Source organism: Saccopteryx leptura, chromosome 3 (genome assembly GCF_036850995.1).
Source record: "Saccopteryx leptura isolate mSacLep1 chromosome 3, mSacLep1_pri_phased_curated, whole genome shotgun sequence".
Lineage (NCBI taxonomy): Eukaryota > Metazoa > Chordata > Mammalia > Chiroptera > Emballonuridae > Saccopteryx > Saccopteryx leptura.
The window spans coordinates 253,884,947-253,900,561 of NC_089505.1; the positions used below are offsets into that span (position 1 = coordinate 253,884,947).

General features: G+C 37.6%; 1 protein-coding gene across 2 annotated transcripts in view; it reads left to right on the forward strand.

Annotated features, from left to right (window-relative positions):
* Positions 1-15,615, forward strand: part of PELI1 (pellino E3 ubiquitin protein ligase 1) — a 66,028-nt gene that overhangs the window by 10,698 nt on the left and 39,715 nt on the right. Inside the window, exon 1 of one of the 2 annotated variants that reach the window (XM_066378153.1) lies at positions 14,253-14,335. The exons of the other annotated variant lie outside the window; for it this stretch is intronic. The gene's annotated coding sequence lies outside the window, so the exon portion shown is untranslated. Of the gene's footprint in view, positions 1-14,252; positions 14,336-15,615 lie in introns of those variants that run through there. 2 annotated transcript variants of the gene reach the window in all.

Sequence of the window (15,615 nt, forward strand, 5' to 3'; positions counted from 1 at the left end):
TTAGCGAAGTTCAAAGTGATGTTGTTTCTGTTTGGAGGGCACATAATGCAGCAGAACAAATACTAGACTGAGAGATAAGAGGCATGAGTTCTGTTTTTAATCCAGCTAGTGTCTTCATCTATGAAGTGGTATCAGATCAATGCTGCTCAGACAATGTGTTGTGTGAATTACCTGGGGATCACATTAAGATACATGTTCTGATTCGGTAAGTCTGGGTGGGCCTTGAGACTACATTTTTAACAAGCTCCCAGATGTTCTGCTGCTGTGTGCCATGGACTACACTTTATAAAAATAAATTACGGTATGAAGCTCCTTCTGGCTTAGAAGGCCTTTGAATCAGAACTCTACTTTCTCTCCAACTCTTTCACATCAAGTTTCATTAGACTTGGCCCTGGCCGGTTGGCTCAGTGGTAGAGCGTCAGCCTGGCATGCAGAAGTCCCAGGTTCAATTCCTGGCCAGGGCACACAGGAGAAGCGCCCATCTGCTTCTCCACCCCTCCCCCTCTCCTTCCTCTCTGTCTCTCTCTTCCCCTCCCGCAGCCGAGGCTCCATTGGAGCAAAGATGGCCCGGGTGCTGGGGATGGCTCCTTGGCCTCTGCCCCAGGCGCTAGAGTGGCTCTGGTCACAACAGAGCGACGCCCCAGAGGGGCAGAGCATCGCCCCCTGGTGGGCGTGCTGGGTGGATCCCGGTCGGGCGCATGCGGGAGTCTGTCTCTCCCCGTTTCCAGCTTCAGAAAAATACAAAAAAAAAAAAAAAGTTTCATTAGACTTGTACTTTTTCGTAGTGTCTTGTCCTAGACTCATAGACTCACTCTGTATTTTCACAGTCTGATCAGTCTGACAACTCCTTTAGTTTTGTTGTTCCTTTCCAGAAGAACCAGCTTTATGGTTCTGGAAAGGTCATTCGAATTAGAGGTAAGGTAGTGCAATAAAAAAAGGATTTGGTTTGAAAGAAACTAGGTTCAGATCCCTCCCCCACTGATGAGCAGTTCTGTTCCCTAGTTGACTCCATTTACTTAACCTCTCAAAGCTTTGAATAGCTTCCTAGCAGGGTTCTTGAAAGGAAAAGAAATAATATATAAATCCTTCAGCACAGTGTCAAGCATAAAGTAGGTGCTCAAAAATTGGAAATTTTTATTATTCTTAATGACATCCTGATTTGGTTTGGTAAAGAAGGAAAAAAAGAAGGAAAGATCTGCCCCCAGACCAGGACCTCCCTCATGTATTTCACATTTAAAATTCCAACTTCCTACTGGACATATAACTAAAATTCTTCTAAATTATCATGATCAAAAAGACCTCTTTATTTTTCTTTCCTTTTCTGTTCTGCCTCCAGTTCCATCCTGATGGAAGTTAATGTTTCACTCTCTACATGCCCAAGTCAGGAACCTGTTGGTTCTGCCTTGGTTTTTCAAGTTCTGCCTTTCTCTATCCTCATTTCTACCATCCTAAGGTACAGTACTTCATAATCTTTCACCTGAGCTGTTCTTATCTGATCTTGCTGCTCTTCACCTCCTCATGTTTCTCACATCTTCATCCTCCCTTTTCTCCTCTTCCTCCTCACACAGCCTCCATACTGCTTTCAGAGTTGTTTTCCTAAAAATTCTTTTTTTAAACCAATATTTCTTTTTTTTTAAAAAATATATATTTATATATTTATTTTACTTTTTTACAGAGACAGAGAGAGGGATAGATAGGGACAGATAAACAGGAACGGAGAGAGGTGAGAAGCATCAATCATCAGTTTTTCATTGCGACACTTTAGTTGTTCATTGATTGCTTTCTCGTATGTGCCTTGGCCGTGGGGCTACAGCAGACTGAGTAACCCCTTGCTTAAGCCAGCGACCTTGGGTCCAAGCTGGCGACCTTGAGGTCTCGAACCTGGGTCCTCTGCATCCCAGTCCAATGCTCTATCCACTGCGCCACCGCCTGGTCAGGCTAAACCAATATTTCTTGAATAGCTACTATGTAGAAGGCACTGTGCAGACATTGAGTATACAGGTGAAAACAAAATGAGACCATTCCTTCCAAATGAAAATCACCAACTAGTAATGGAGATAGATACTAAAAACAAGTAAATCAGAACAACGTGCTATGAGAAAGAATAGCAGGATCATATTGGGTGGTCAGAGAAAGCAGTTCTTAAAACTTGAATACTTGAGCTACTATGAAGAATGAGGAGATAGCTAAGCAAAGAGCAGAATAATATTTTTCCAGGCTGAGGATACATAGAACATGAGCAGAAATCTTGAGGTGGGAGAGATAGATATGTTTTAGAAGTGAAGTGCTTGGGCATAGAGATGGACAGGATATGGGGATGAGAAGGCGGTATAACGGACTTCCAGGTTTCTAGTATGAGCAATTACTGGGTTAATAGTGGGGCCATTTACCAAAACAGAAAGATTAGGGGTAGGACAGGTTGGAGCAGGGGGTGGAATCATGTTAAGTTTGTCAAGTCTGAGAATATGAAAAAAAAAAAAAAAAAGTTATGTCATTCCCTTTTCTGGTTCCCCATTTTCTATAAAATCTGTTCCAAATTCTATCTTGGCTTATAAAGTCCTTAAATGGTTGGACTTTTGATTCTAACTTACCGTTCTAGCTTCTTTCTCAGTGTCCCTTCATTACTCTGCTAAGCCATAATGAAATTCTTACTGTTCTCAAAACAGTTTTGAACCTTTGTATATATTATTCTGTATTAAATGTCTCTGGCCGAAGCCTTTTCATCCTTCAAAGCCTATTGTGAATATTATTATTCTTAGAGTCTTCTCCAACTTCTCTAGTTCTAAGTTAGGGTCTCAGGCCTTTTTACTGTCGTTGGGTTAATACCTCAGTTACAGTACTTACCACATTGTATTAGAATTTCTTCTTACATATTTGGACACGTTTCACTAAACCATGAGCTACGTGAGCACACATAGTAAAGCTTACTGTTTTTGTGTTCCCAGGTTCTAGCATACAGGGTACATAGGAGCTGCTCAGAAAATGAATGAGTGGATATTGTTTGTTCATAAGCAGTCTGACTCCACCCCTGAACTGTGATGAGTGTTCTTTGCTTCCATAGGGTTCAGATACTACTTTTATCATATTAAATTGACATTAAATTGTCTTACATATGTGTCCTAAAGACAGAACTGAATGTTTTTTTCTTTGTCTTCCTAGTGTCTAATATGATGCTTAACTTCCAATCAGGAAAATGCCATTAGATCATAGTTTCATTATGAAATACCTCACCAGTAATGCCCTTGGTAGATGGGCATTATGGGGGCTGGAGGCAGTAGGAAGGAAGATCAGTATTATTATCAACATAACTAAATGTGCCTTGGCCGTGGGGCTACAGCAGACTGAGTAACCCCTTGCTTAAGCCAGCGACTTGCTATTCTTGATTTTAAAAAGTTATATATAAATATGCTCAAAATAAAATCATAAAATCCAGTGGTTTTTTGTTTTAAATAGCTGTGGAGATAAGGTTGCAAAATCCAGTGACACTTTTCCAGGGTTCATCTTACCTGACTTCTTAGCAGCATTTGACATTGTGTTTTTTTTTAATCTTATTTTTATTAATTTTAATGCAGTGGCATTGATACATCAGGGTACATATGTTCCGAGAATACATCTCCAGATTATTCTGACATTTGATTATGTTGCATACCCTTCACCCAAAGTCAAATTGTCTTCCGTCACCATCACCTTCTATCTGGTTTTCTTTGTGCCCCTCCCCTCCCCCCATCCCCCCTCTCTCCTTCCTTGCCCCAGCAGCATTTGACATTGTTGACCACCTTATTTCCTTCTTTGTGAAATGTTCTTTGCTTCCAGGATACCATACACCATAACCAGCACCTTGATACTGTTTTATTTTAGAGGTTGTTGATTTCTTGGATTACTAAATTTTTTAATTCCTCAAGGCTTAGTCTTAGGCTTTTTTCTCTTACTCTATTTGCTTTCCCTAGGTAATTTCATCTGTATGTTGAAGCTTCCCAGGTTTATATTTCCTATATATACAAAATGGGCAAAAGTAGGTCTATAGTTATTCATATGGGAAGTAATACAATAATTAATAATACAAGAATAAATTGTGTGTTTTATGTACTCACTACTATAAACTTACTTTTGTCCCACCTACCCTGTGTAAACATTTCCAACTCCTCTCATGGATGTCTCAAAGGTACCTCATATTCCCATGTTAAAGGTCAAACACGTGGGAACCTCAAAAGTACCAAATACAGAAGGTTTTGAAGAGTGATTTATTACCCTTCATAAAATTAATTTCCAGCATTGTTCCCCTCCGCAAAATATTTTGTTTAGCAGGAATTTTTTCTATACTAATCATTTCTAAATAATTGATAATATATTTAAGTAAATAGAAATTGGCTATCAGAAGTACTGTAACAATAAACCCTTACTGAGCTACTATATATTATATGCTAGGTACTTTGTTTAATTCTCATAACAACCCTTGAGTTAGGTAATACTAGTGAAAAGTAATAGCCTGTAATGATTATAAGTGTAGACTCTTAGTCAGGACTTTCCAGATTCCTATCCCAGATGCCAGTCCTACCATTTATTAGCTGTGTGACCTCAGCTAATTTACTGATCTGGGCCTCAGTTTCTTCATCTATAAAACAGAGATGATAATATTTATTTGCTGAGAACATTTTTAGGAGTTAAAGAATTAATATGTGAAGACCTTTGTAAAATGCCAGGCACCTGTTATGATAAGCACTGCATACATGTTAATAATATTATTATCTTAGGTTTACAAACTAGGAAACTGAACCTTAGTGAAGTTAGTCCAAGTCTCACAGCTATTAAATGACATACCAGGAGACAAACATAGACAGTCTGACTCCAGAACTCCCTTAACTAGGCCTGGCCGTTTGGCTCAGTATAGAGCATTGGCCTAGCATGTAGAAGTCCCAGGTTCAATTCCCAGTCAGGCACACAGGAGAAGTGACCATCTGCTTCTCCACCCCTCTCCCTCTCCCTTCTCTCTCTATATCTCTCTCTCCCGCTCCCTCAGCCATTGCTTGGTTGGAGCAAGTTAGCCCCAGGCTCTGAGGATGGTTCCCTGACCTTGCCTCAAGTGCTAAAATAGAGCAGCAGCCCCAGATGGGCAGAGCATCACCTGGTAGGCGGCTTGCTGGGTGCATCCTGGTTGGTGCGCATGCAGGAGTCTGTCTCTCTGTCTGTCTCCCCACTTCTCACTTAAGAAAAAAATTAATTAAGAACTTCCTTAATCACTCTATTTTATTTCAACTAATAATTTGTCTCATCTTTCTCACAGCAGACTCCATATTAATGGTTTCATTGTGATCATAAGAATACTGTAGCCTGACCAGGTGGTGGCACAGTGGATAGAGCGTCGGGCTGGGACGTGGAGGCCCCAGGTTCGAGACCCCGAGGTCGATGTCGCCAGCTTGAGCGCGGGCTCATCGGGTTTGAGAACGGCTCACCAGCTTGAGTCCAAGGTCACTGGCTCGAGCAAAGGGTCACTCAGTCTGCTCTAGCCCCTAGGTCAAGGCACATAGGAGAAATCAATCAATGAACAACTAAGGTGTCACAAACAACTAATGATTAATGCTTCTCATCTCTCTCCCTTCCTGTCTGTCTGTCCCTATCTGTCCCTCTCTCTGACTCTCTCTGTCACCAAAAAAAAAAAAAGAATATTCATTCAGTGCTCAAACCTGGTGTTTAAAATGCAGATCTAAAATATTAGGTAAAAGCTCATTTTATTATGATGTGAGAAGCAAAAGGATATACAGTACATCTTAATTCCATTATTCTATGTGTGCTGTTTGTTTTTCTATATTTCTTGTTAGCAGTTAAGTCACCAAAATTCCTAGAAAATGGAAGTACTTTTACATTACTCTTAAGTGTCTTTAGTTGTGATTTACACTCTGTTGTCTTTTTCTAAACATTTTCAGAATGACTTGGCAGCTCAGTAGCATGTCATATTCACATGGAATGTCTAAATAAATAATTTTTATATTTTAGAATTGATATCTCTTTAGAAACTATCTAGTGATTTGTCCATTTTTAAAAGTCTAAAATGTTTCTATTTCCCAAGTTTTCCTTTTAATTTTCATTTTATTAGCTGCTTTTTTAATAGGAACTTTGATTTTAGTATTTTGGTGTCTTTGTATTAGAGTCTGTATGTAGTTGAATTTAGTTTGTATAAGCTTTAGTCTCTGAGTCTCATTTAGGCCTTTAGTTTAAAAGCACATTTGGTTACCATTTACAACTTCTTTTTTTTTTTTTTTTTTCTCTGTATTTTTTCTGAAGTTGGAAACCAGGAGGCAGTCAGACAGACTCCCGCATGTGCCCGACCAGGATCCACCCGACATGCCCACCAGGGGGCGATGCTCTGGCCATCTGGGGCGTCGCTCTGTTGCAACCAGAGCCATTCTAGCAGAGACCATGGAGCCATCCTCAGCGCCTGGGCCAACTTTGCTCCAATGGAGCCTTGGCTGCCGGAGGGGAAGAGAGAGACAGAGAGGAAGGAGAGGGGGAGGGGTAGAGAAGCAGATGGGCACTTCTCCTGTGTGCCCTGGCCAGGAATCGAACCCAGGATTCCTGCACGCCAGGCCGATGCTCTACCACTGAGCCAACCGGCCAGGGCCCATTTACAACTTCTATAGATGGTTTGTGTTCCGTGTGTCCCCCCCCCCATACTTGTTACTTCTTTTTTCTATAATTGATTTTTTAAATTCTTATTTATGGCAAAAAACAATTTTTTCTTTGTATTAAGATGGTATAAAAGCAGGAAGTCCTGTAGCCTTTGAATTTAGCAGGAAGGAGTTCTTGAGGAAGAGTGAGCTTTGAAAAGCCAGAATCATTTAGGAGGGAAGAGTCTGTTTTTACCTTGTTTTTTGGAACTGAATTCTGTGTATTTACTCTTGTGGGAATAAATACACTTAACATAGTGTTTCTATCAGCTCAGATTCTCTCAATGTGACAATAAAATGCCACTGAAACTGGCTTAAATGTGGAAAATATTTATTGGTTTGTGTAAACTGGTCCAGGATAAGTGTGGCTTCAAGAATGGCTCCGCCCAAGGCTCAAACAGTGTCACCAAGACTCTACTTCTGTACATTTCTCAGCCCTGCTTTCTCAGTGTTGGCTTTATTCTCCAGCCCTACATGAGCAAAAGATAGCTTCAAGCCATGCAGCCCCTAACTCTTCAGTGTCATGTATATTTGGAAAGAGTAACCATCGTTTTCCTAGAAGACCCAGCAAAAGTCTCACTGTATCTTACTGGCTCAGTCAGACTGGGGGGAAATATGAAGCTCTGACTGGGACTGAGCCATATGCCCAGCCATCAAGTTTCAGGGCGTAGTCAACTCCACCAGATACATAATAAACTATTTCCAAAAATGGAACTGAAGATACCATTATACCAGAGGAAGGCTGAATGTTTGCTGGGCAGCAGAAAGTAGATGTCCTTAACACTTGATAGTGGTTTCCTTTTCCATTTTAAGGGTTAGCACTTAACTAGGACTTAACTAGAAAAGACCTTTTTTTTCTGTTTTTTAGTACTTAGTGCTGATTTGGAGTTTGTATGAATTCTCTTCCAAATTACTGTTTTAAAGCAATATATAAATGGGAATTGCTAGGACTTTTCACCTCTGAAGATCAGTATAAAATTTGGTGCTGCTTCAACAAATACCATAATACTAATTTTCCTATTAGCTGTAGTAGTCAAATTTGCTGATAGTTCTGTAATATAAGGCAGTGTTTTTACAGGTTACCATGTTTTTCTAGGTTAACACTTTAACACCTTAAGCAAACTGGGCTTTTGGACCAAGAAATTTATAAAGAACCATGAGATCTAAGGTTCTGTTCTCAGGGTCTTGGGAGAGATGGGGTAGGGGTAAAGGGTGATGAGGGGATGCCCTTTGTGCATTGATTTCTATGACTGGTTTTAATCTGAAAATTAAAGCTCAATTTTTACTGAAAAGGAAAATAAGATACCTCTTGTGGGGTTATTCTTCCTAACAAAAATATGAAATGAAGTAGAAAATGATACTTCTATTTTAGTCTAATATAGATATAATCATTTAGGTAGCTTCTTCTATTTTTACGTTATATTAATATTTATGAATGAGTATGTCTATCCATTCCTATAAGAATTTAACTATATTAGCAGTTGTGGGCTGTATTCTACATCTTTTTGAATCAGCAATGTATTTATTTGCTTGTTTTATAGAGAGTGGTTTATTTAAAGTGGACCTTCAAAACCGCAATGTGACTTTGAGTGGTCTTGGAAAATTTATAAACAGTCTAAATTTTTACTGAAGAACATTTTCATAATCAGCAAAAATGGAATAATATGAATTATTAAGAATTTAAATATTTTTTAAAGTAGTAAGAATAAATTAAAACCTATTTTAATTGCATTTTATTGAGATATTACCTATATGAAAAAGAAGCCAAATTAGTATGAACAAATAAGATCTGAATTTATGGTATTTTGAGCCTAGTATGTTTCCATTGAATGTCAAGGGTGTATTAAAGTGCCTGCATTTTATTTCTCTATAAAAGATTATTCTAACAGTAAGTTTAAGTCATTTTAACAATTTATTACTGTCTAAAAATTTCCTTTGACTTCACATTTTGTTCTGAATGTCTTGGTTTCTTTCCTCCACCTACACAATGTTGAAGGAAAGTAAAGCAAGAGTTGCAAAGTAACACAGTAAATTTGAGAACTCTGGCTTTCTTATTCCAAAATAAAATAAACTCTTATTATAATACTGCTTTTTCCTAATACCAAAAAAAAAAAAAAAAAAAAGAGTTTGGCGAGTGTTCAGTAAATGTATGAATAACCTGATTTAGCTAGCATGAATAGGAAGCTTTGCTATTTGTCCTTGTAGATACTTGGCTCAGTGAACACAGTGATGGACTCTATGGTCAAAGGTATAAAAAAAAAAGTAATACCAACAACCCCACAAAACACATACATTCAGTGAAGCTTTCCCTGGATCCTGTTCCACCAAAGTAGTAACTTTTCTTTGGAGCCTTCCAGTACCTATGGTCTTTTGCTTTAATATAGTACCTGTCCTATACTGATTTGATTTGGCTTGATTGATTTATACTTTTTTTTTTTCCCATAACTATAAGTGATTGAGTGATGGTAGAGGGAATCATATCTTTTGGATTAGTTTGAATACTCCCATAACTTCTGGCATTGTAGTGAATGCTCAGTAACATTCGTTGGATTAGTAATTGCATTATTAGTGACTCTAGATGCACAAAACTAAAAGTAGGGAATCTATAGCTGTCAGTTTAAAAATTGCTCCAATACCTAAATTAATTAAACTGCAAGGGAAGCCCACAGTTGCTATGTTAGTAAAAGAAGTCATTAATAGTTACTGGAAAGTGCTAATCTGGAACATTGGAAGAAGGGTAGTTCTTCATAATCTTGTGGAAAGATATCTGGTAAAATAGAAGAATTAGGTTTTTAAAACTATTTTTAGTTATTTAGCCAAGTAGAACTATAAACAAATATTTCCCTTTATAATAAAATGAAAAAACGTAAGTAAAGATGTAGCCAGTCTGTCAGAAAGTAAGGGTGGCCTGGATGTGACTGGCATCTGAGGTGGTGGGACTGAGCCTTTAACTTATAGAATCTGAGCTAAGTCCAAGTAGTGTCAGAATTGAACTGAATTGTTGGACATCCAGTTTGGGCTAGAGAATTGATTAATTGATTGTAGTGAGAGAAAATATCCCTCAGTTGCATTTGTTGAAAGGGATGTAAGGTGTCAGCAAAAACATTAAGCAGAAACCCATGTCTACAATTAAAGTTAGATTGAAACAGAATATGAAATTTAAAATTCCAACCCTAATTGTGAATTTTCTGTTTTCTGGTACAAAAAGCAGTTGGTTTTGAGAAGTTTTCAGCTCTGTGAAAACTTTTATATCTTATAGAATGTTCAGATGATTCTCTCAGTTTCTCTGGTTCTAGAAGAAATAGAAGTTACAATATCTAGAATTTTTAAACTTATGTAAGTTCTAAAGCTGCATATGTTTTTCTGATCTTTTATTCTTCAGAAAATCAGTATTTGATTTCCAGGTGTCTGCCAGCATCCAGTGATCTTGAGTTTATGGCAGGTATTTTTTAAATGTGATTAATGCTTTATTTATTATAACAGCTCTATTGAGATATAATTTATATACCACACAGTTTACCCACTTAAAGTATACATGTCAGTGATTTTTAGTATAGTCACAGAGTTGTACAACTATCATCACAATTTTAAAACATTTTTATCACGTGAAAAAAAACTATAACTTTTAGCTGTTACTTCCCAGTCTCCCCCGTTCCTTCCCCCTATGCAACCACTGATCTTACTTTCTGGATATTTCATAGAAATGGAATCACACAATATATAATCCTTTGTGACTGACTTCTTTCACTTAGCATGTTTTCAAAGTTCATCCATATTGTTGCATATATCAGTATTTTATTTCTTTTTTATTACCAAATAATATTTCATTATATTGATATACTACATTTCATTTATTCATTCATCAGTGATGGACATTTGAGTTGTTTCCACTTTTTTGGCTTTTATGAATAATGTGCACTATGTACATTAGTGCACAAATCTTTGTGTAAACGTGTTTTATTTCACCTGAGAGTGGAATTCCTGGGTTATACAGTAACTTTATATTTAATCTTTTGAGGGACCACCAAATTGCTGTACAAAGTGACTGCACCATTTTACTTTCCTACCTCAAGATTCCAGCTTTTCCACATCCTTGCCAATACTCGTCATTATCTGTCTTTTTAAAATTACTATTATAGACATCCTATGTGGTATGAAGTGGCATCTCATTGTAGTTTTGATTTACATTTCCCTAATGGCTAATGATCAGTTGAATATTTTTTCATGTACTTTTTGGCTATTTGTATTTTTTGTTTGTAGAAATGTCTGTTCAGATTCTTTACCAATTTTTTTTTCTTGTAGGAGAGACAGAGTCAGAGAGAGGGACAGATAGGGACAGACAGACAGGAAGGGAGAGAGATGAGAAACATCAATTCTTCGTTGAGGTTTCTTATTTGTTCATTGATTGCTTTCTCATTCCACTTTACATCTACCCACCATTTTGGATTCGAAGCCGCAGCTTGATATTGACATTTTGTTGACGTAGTTTGACTATTCCTATACATCTCTATTTACTGATGAGGTTCATACTCTTTTAGTATTAACTAGTACAACTGACTTCCAATCAGTTAGATTCGGTAGTAAGTCCGAAAAAGAGTAATTAACGTAGTGATTTCTATCTCCATCAACACCCTACTAGTAACCCTAGTAGTAATTATTGCATTCTGACTCCCCCAGACCAATACATATGCAGAAAAATCTAGTCCCTATGAATGCGGGTTTGATCCTATAGGATCTGCGCGGCTTCCCTTCTCCATAAAATTTTTCCTAGTAGCCATTACCTTCTTATTGTTCGACCTAGAAATCGCCCTTCTCCTACCCCTCCCCTGAGCAACCCAAACCAACAATCTCTCCACCATACTCATCATATCTCTATTTATCATTTCCCTCTTAGCCATTAGCCTAGCCTATGAATGATCACAAGAAGGATTAGAATGAGCTGAGTAATGATAGTTTAAAACAAGTGATTTCGACTCACTAAACTATGGCCTTACCCATAACTATTAAATGTCCTTGACCTACGTGAACACAATACTAGCCTTCACAATCTCCCTAGTCGGCCTATTAATATACCGTTCCCACATAATATCCTCACTATTATGTCTAGAGGGCAGACCGGGGGGCTACAGCAGACCAAGTGACCCCTTGCTCGAGCCAGCGACCTTGGGCTCAAGCTGGTGAGCGTTGCTCAAATCCGATGAGCCTGTGCTCAAGCTGGCAACCTCAGGGTCTCGAACCTGGGTCCTCCGCATCCCAGTCTGACGCTCTGTCCACTGCACCACCGCCTGGTCAGGCTCTTTACCAATTTTTAATTTGGTAATTTATTCTTTATTATTTAGTTGCAAAAGTTCTTTATGTATTTGTATCTAGATATAAATATATCTGTATCAGGTGATTTGAACTTATTTTTTCCCATTCTGTGGGTCATCTATGACACTACTTTTTTTTTCCCTTTTATTAAACTTTATTTTTCCATTATAGTTTACATTCCATATTATTTTGTATTAGTTTCAGGTGTACAAACTAGTGGTTAGACACTCATAACCTTACAAAGTGTTCCAATATTTCCAGTACTCATCTGGCATCATACATAGTCATTATAGTATTGTTGACTATATTCACTATGCTGTACTTTACATCTCCATGACTGTTTTGTAACTACCAGTTTGTACTTAATCCCTTCCCTGTTTTCACCCAGTTGCTCTACCCCCCTTATTAGTCTGTTTCAATTTTGTGTGTTCATTTTATTCTTTAGATTCTTCATATAAGTGAAATCAGATGGTATTTGTCTTTCTCTGGCTTATTTCACTTAGCTTAATACCTTCTAGGTCCATCTATACTGTCACAAATGGTGAGATTTCTTTTTTTATGGCTGAGTAATATTTCATTGTGTGTGTGTGTGTGTGTGTGTGTGTGTGTGTGTGTGTGTGTGTGTATATATATGACAATTTTTTATCCACTCAGCAGTTGATGGGCACTTGGGTTGCTTCCATATCTTAGCTATTGTAAATAATGCTACGATAATATAAGGGTTTGTATATTCTTTCAAATTAGTTGTTTGGGGTTTCTGTGGGTATATATACCCAGAAGTGGAATTGCTGAGTCATAAGGCAGTTGCATTTTTATTTATTTTATTTTATTTTCATTTTTGAGAGAGGAAGTGGGAGCAGAGAAAAGTATCAATTCAATTCACTTAGTTGATTGTTTCTCATATGTGTCCTGATGGGAGCTCAAACCAGTGACCATAGGGGTCAAGCTGGCAACATTGGGATTGAGCCAGCACTCTTGGGAACCAGCTGATGACCCCATGATTAAGCCAACAACCTCAGGATCAAACCAGTGACCTCAGCACTATCCACTATGCCACCAGCCAGGTTGCATTTTTAATTTTTTGAGGAACCTCCATACTGTTTTCCACAGTGGCTACACCAGTCTGCACTCCCACCAACAGTGCAGGAGGGCTTCACATCCTTGCCAACATTTGTTGTTTGTTGATTTATTGATTATAGCCATTCTAACAGTCATGAGGTGATATCTCATGTGGTTTTAATTTGCATTTCTCTGATGATTAGTGGCATTGAGTATATTTTTATGTCTATTGCTCATCTGTCCTCTTTGAAGAAATATCTATTCGGGTCCCCTGTGTAGCAATACTTTTGCTATTTAGATTTCTTTGTTTTGTTTAAGGAGACTTCCAGGTTAGGATAGACCGCAAAGGGTGTGTGTGTGTGTGTGTGGGCAGCCAATTCAGGGAGGCATGCCCTATCTTGTGAGCAAAAAGAAACAAATCTCCATGATATGTTAATTCATTGCTTTTATTTGTCTAATTTTCAGCCTTTTCTTTATGGTATAAAATTGTAACAACACACAGCAGAGAATAGAGTTAGAGGTGAAGATTTGGCCATCTCATGTGATAGTACTTACATAACGAGAGGTATTGAGTTACTTGTTGGCTAACTGCTCTCTTCTTTAGCGTTCGTGGTATTGCCTCTAAAATTAATGAAACTAATAGAGAAGTCAAAAAGATCTATTAACGAGCTCTACTACTTAGCCCAATGACTTTCATCAAATAACATCCTCTCTGGAGTTAGATTTTTTTCTCATCTGTAAAATGAGGGAATTGAAAGGAAAATTGAGCAAGTTGAACAGGATATTCTCTAAGGTTCTTTCCAGCTTTAAAATGTTATTATATCATACAGTAAAACCAGTGATACTGTTTTTTCTGTGTCCTACCCCTAACAAGGAAGAATTAATTATGCTTTGTTGAAAAATCCTACACTGTAGTGTACATTTTCCACAAAAGGAGTGGGTGAGTAAAAAGCTGGGCACATGTAGATATTCAGAAAAGAATTATTGTGGTATAACAAATGCCATCTATGTGAGTTTGCCTTATGTGTTAGAGAAACATGACCTAAGTGTCACCAGTGAGGTGCAACTAAAGGATGTCATAATTTACACACCTGCTGTGGGTGTGGCTAGAAGCAAAGGGACTGAGGAATGAGTGCTTCATTGCTTCCTTAGAAGTGTTCAGAGATCATTAGAGAAGAAGCACGTTCTAGGCTATCATTTGTGTCCAAGGGGTGAAATCAAAACCTAGGCTACTACAACTAAAGAAGAAAAATAGGACCATACAAAAAGGAAAAAAAAAACTGAAAAGACCTAGAAATTGTGAGGTAAGTGCACTTTGTCTTGTTAGTGTTTTTTTGTTTTTTTTTCTGGAATAAGTTTTAAACATTTCAGGGTGTTGGAAGTCTATCATTGGTCCCTGACCTCAACTGAGATAATTGCCAGAAGTTCAGGCATTGTAGATGAAAATAAGGAAGTTTTGAGACACCTATAAGTCAGGCCAGATAATTAAGAGTGGGCAAAAGGTCATTTAGTTTCAGGTTCATTTGTCAAAGTTGGTAACTTTGATTCCCATCAACCAAGAAAGCTAACTAAAATTTTTCTGTATTTGACTGGCCTTCCTGGTGTTATTAATCAACTATCAGTGTAAATAAAGCATATGTGAAAAGAAAAAAGAAAAAAAAGTTCTTTAAAAATAAAATCAGTATTCAGATTGGGAAAGAAAAGCCTAAAAATTTAATTTTATTCCTTTTCTCCGTTATGAATATGGGACTTTTCCCTATTATAAAAATAGTTCACATACTCACACAATATAGAGGTTTTGTTTTTAATGTCTTAGTGCTTTTTAAGAAAAATATATTTCCTCAAGAGATTATTCTATATAAACATAGAGCTTGATATAGATAAGAAGTTTTTATACACTTAATGCTCTTCTTAATCACTAAGGTAGTTCATGATCATAGTATATGAGCTATTGGTATCTTGGTTGCCCTAGGAGTTAGAAATACACTCCCATAATTAGTATAGAATCAATATGTTGATTGAAAGAATTACAAGTCCTCGGGTTTTGTTGTGGCATAGTCACAATTACATTCTGTTTAGTATGAGTATTGGACCTGTCATGCCCGGCTTCTTGAGCAGTTTCATCAGAGTAGAATCACATGACCCAGGCAGGCTCACCAAATAGCAGAATCTTAAAATATGCCTAGATCATTTGTATAGATATGTTTCCTGGACTGGATGTATATCTACATTGGACAAAAGCAGGATACCTGAGCAGATTTATGTCACAGTAACCTGCTTGGGCCTTTGCCAGCAGAAACATTATGCAGATTCACTGAACAACTTCAGGGGATGGGACACAGTTGTGGAATGCTGGGAAACAACAGAATTAAACTTCTTGCTATAGAGTAAAGGGTGGTTCATCTTGTGGCAAGGTGTTAGGTGACACGGTATTAGACTTAGGATCACCAAAAGCGTTTTTATATAAGTGAGATTGGCTCCTAGACTCAAGTTGAATATCAGTTTAATGGGTAGCAATTTTCAACCAATGTGCTGCCAAATTTTTAGAACATATAATACTTGACTATTTAGTCAGGGGAAGTGA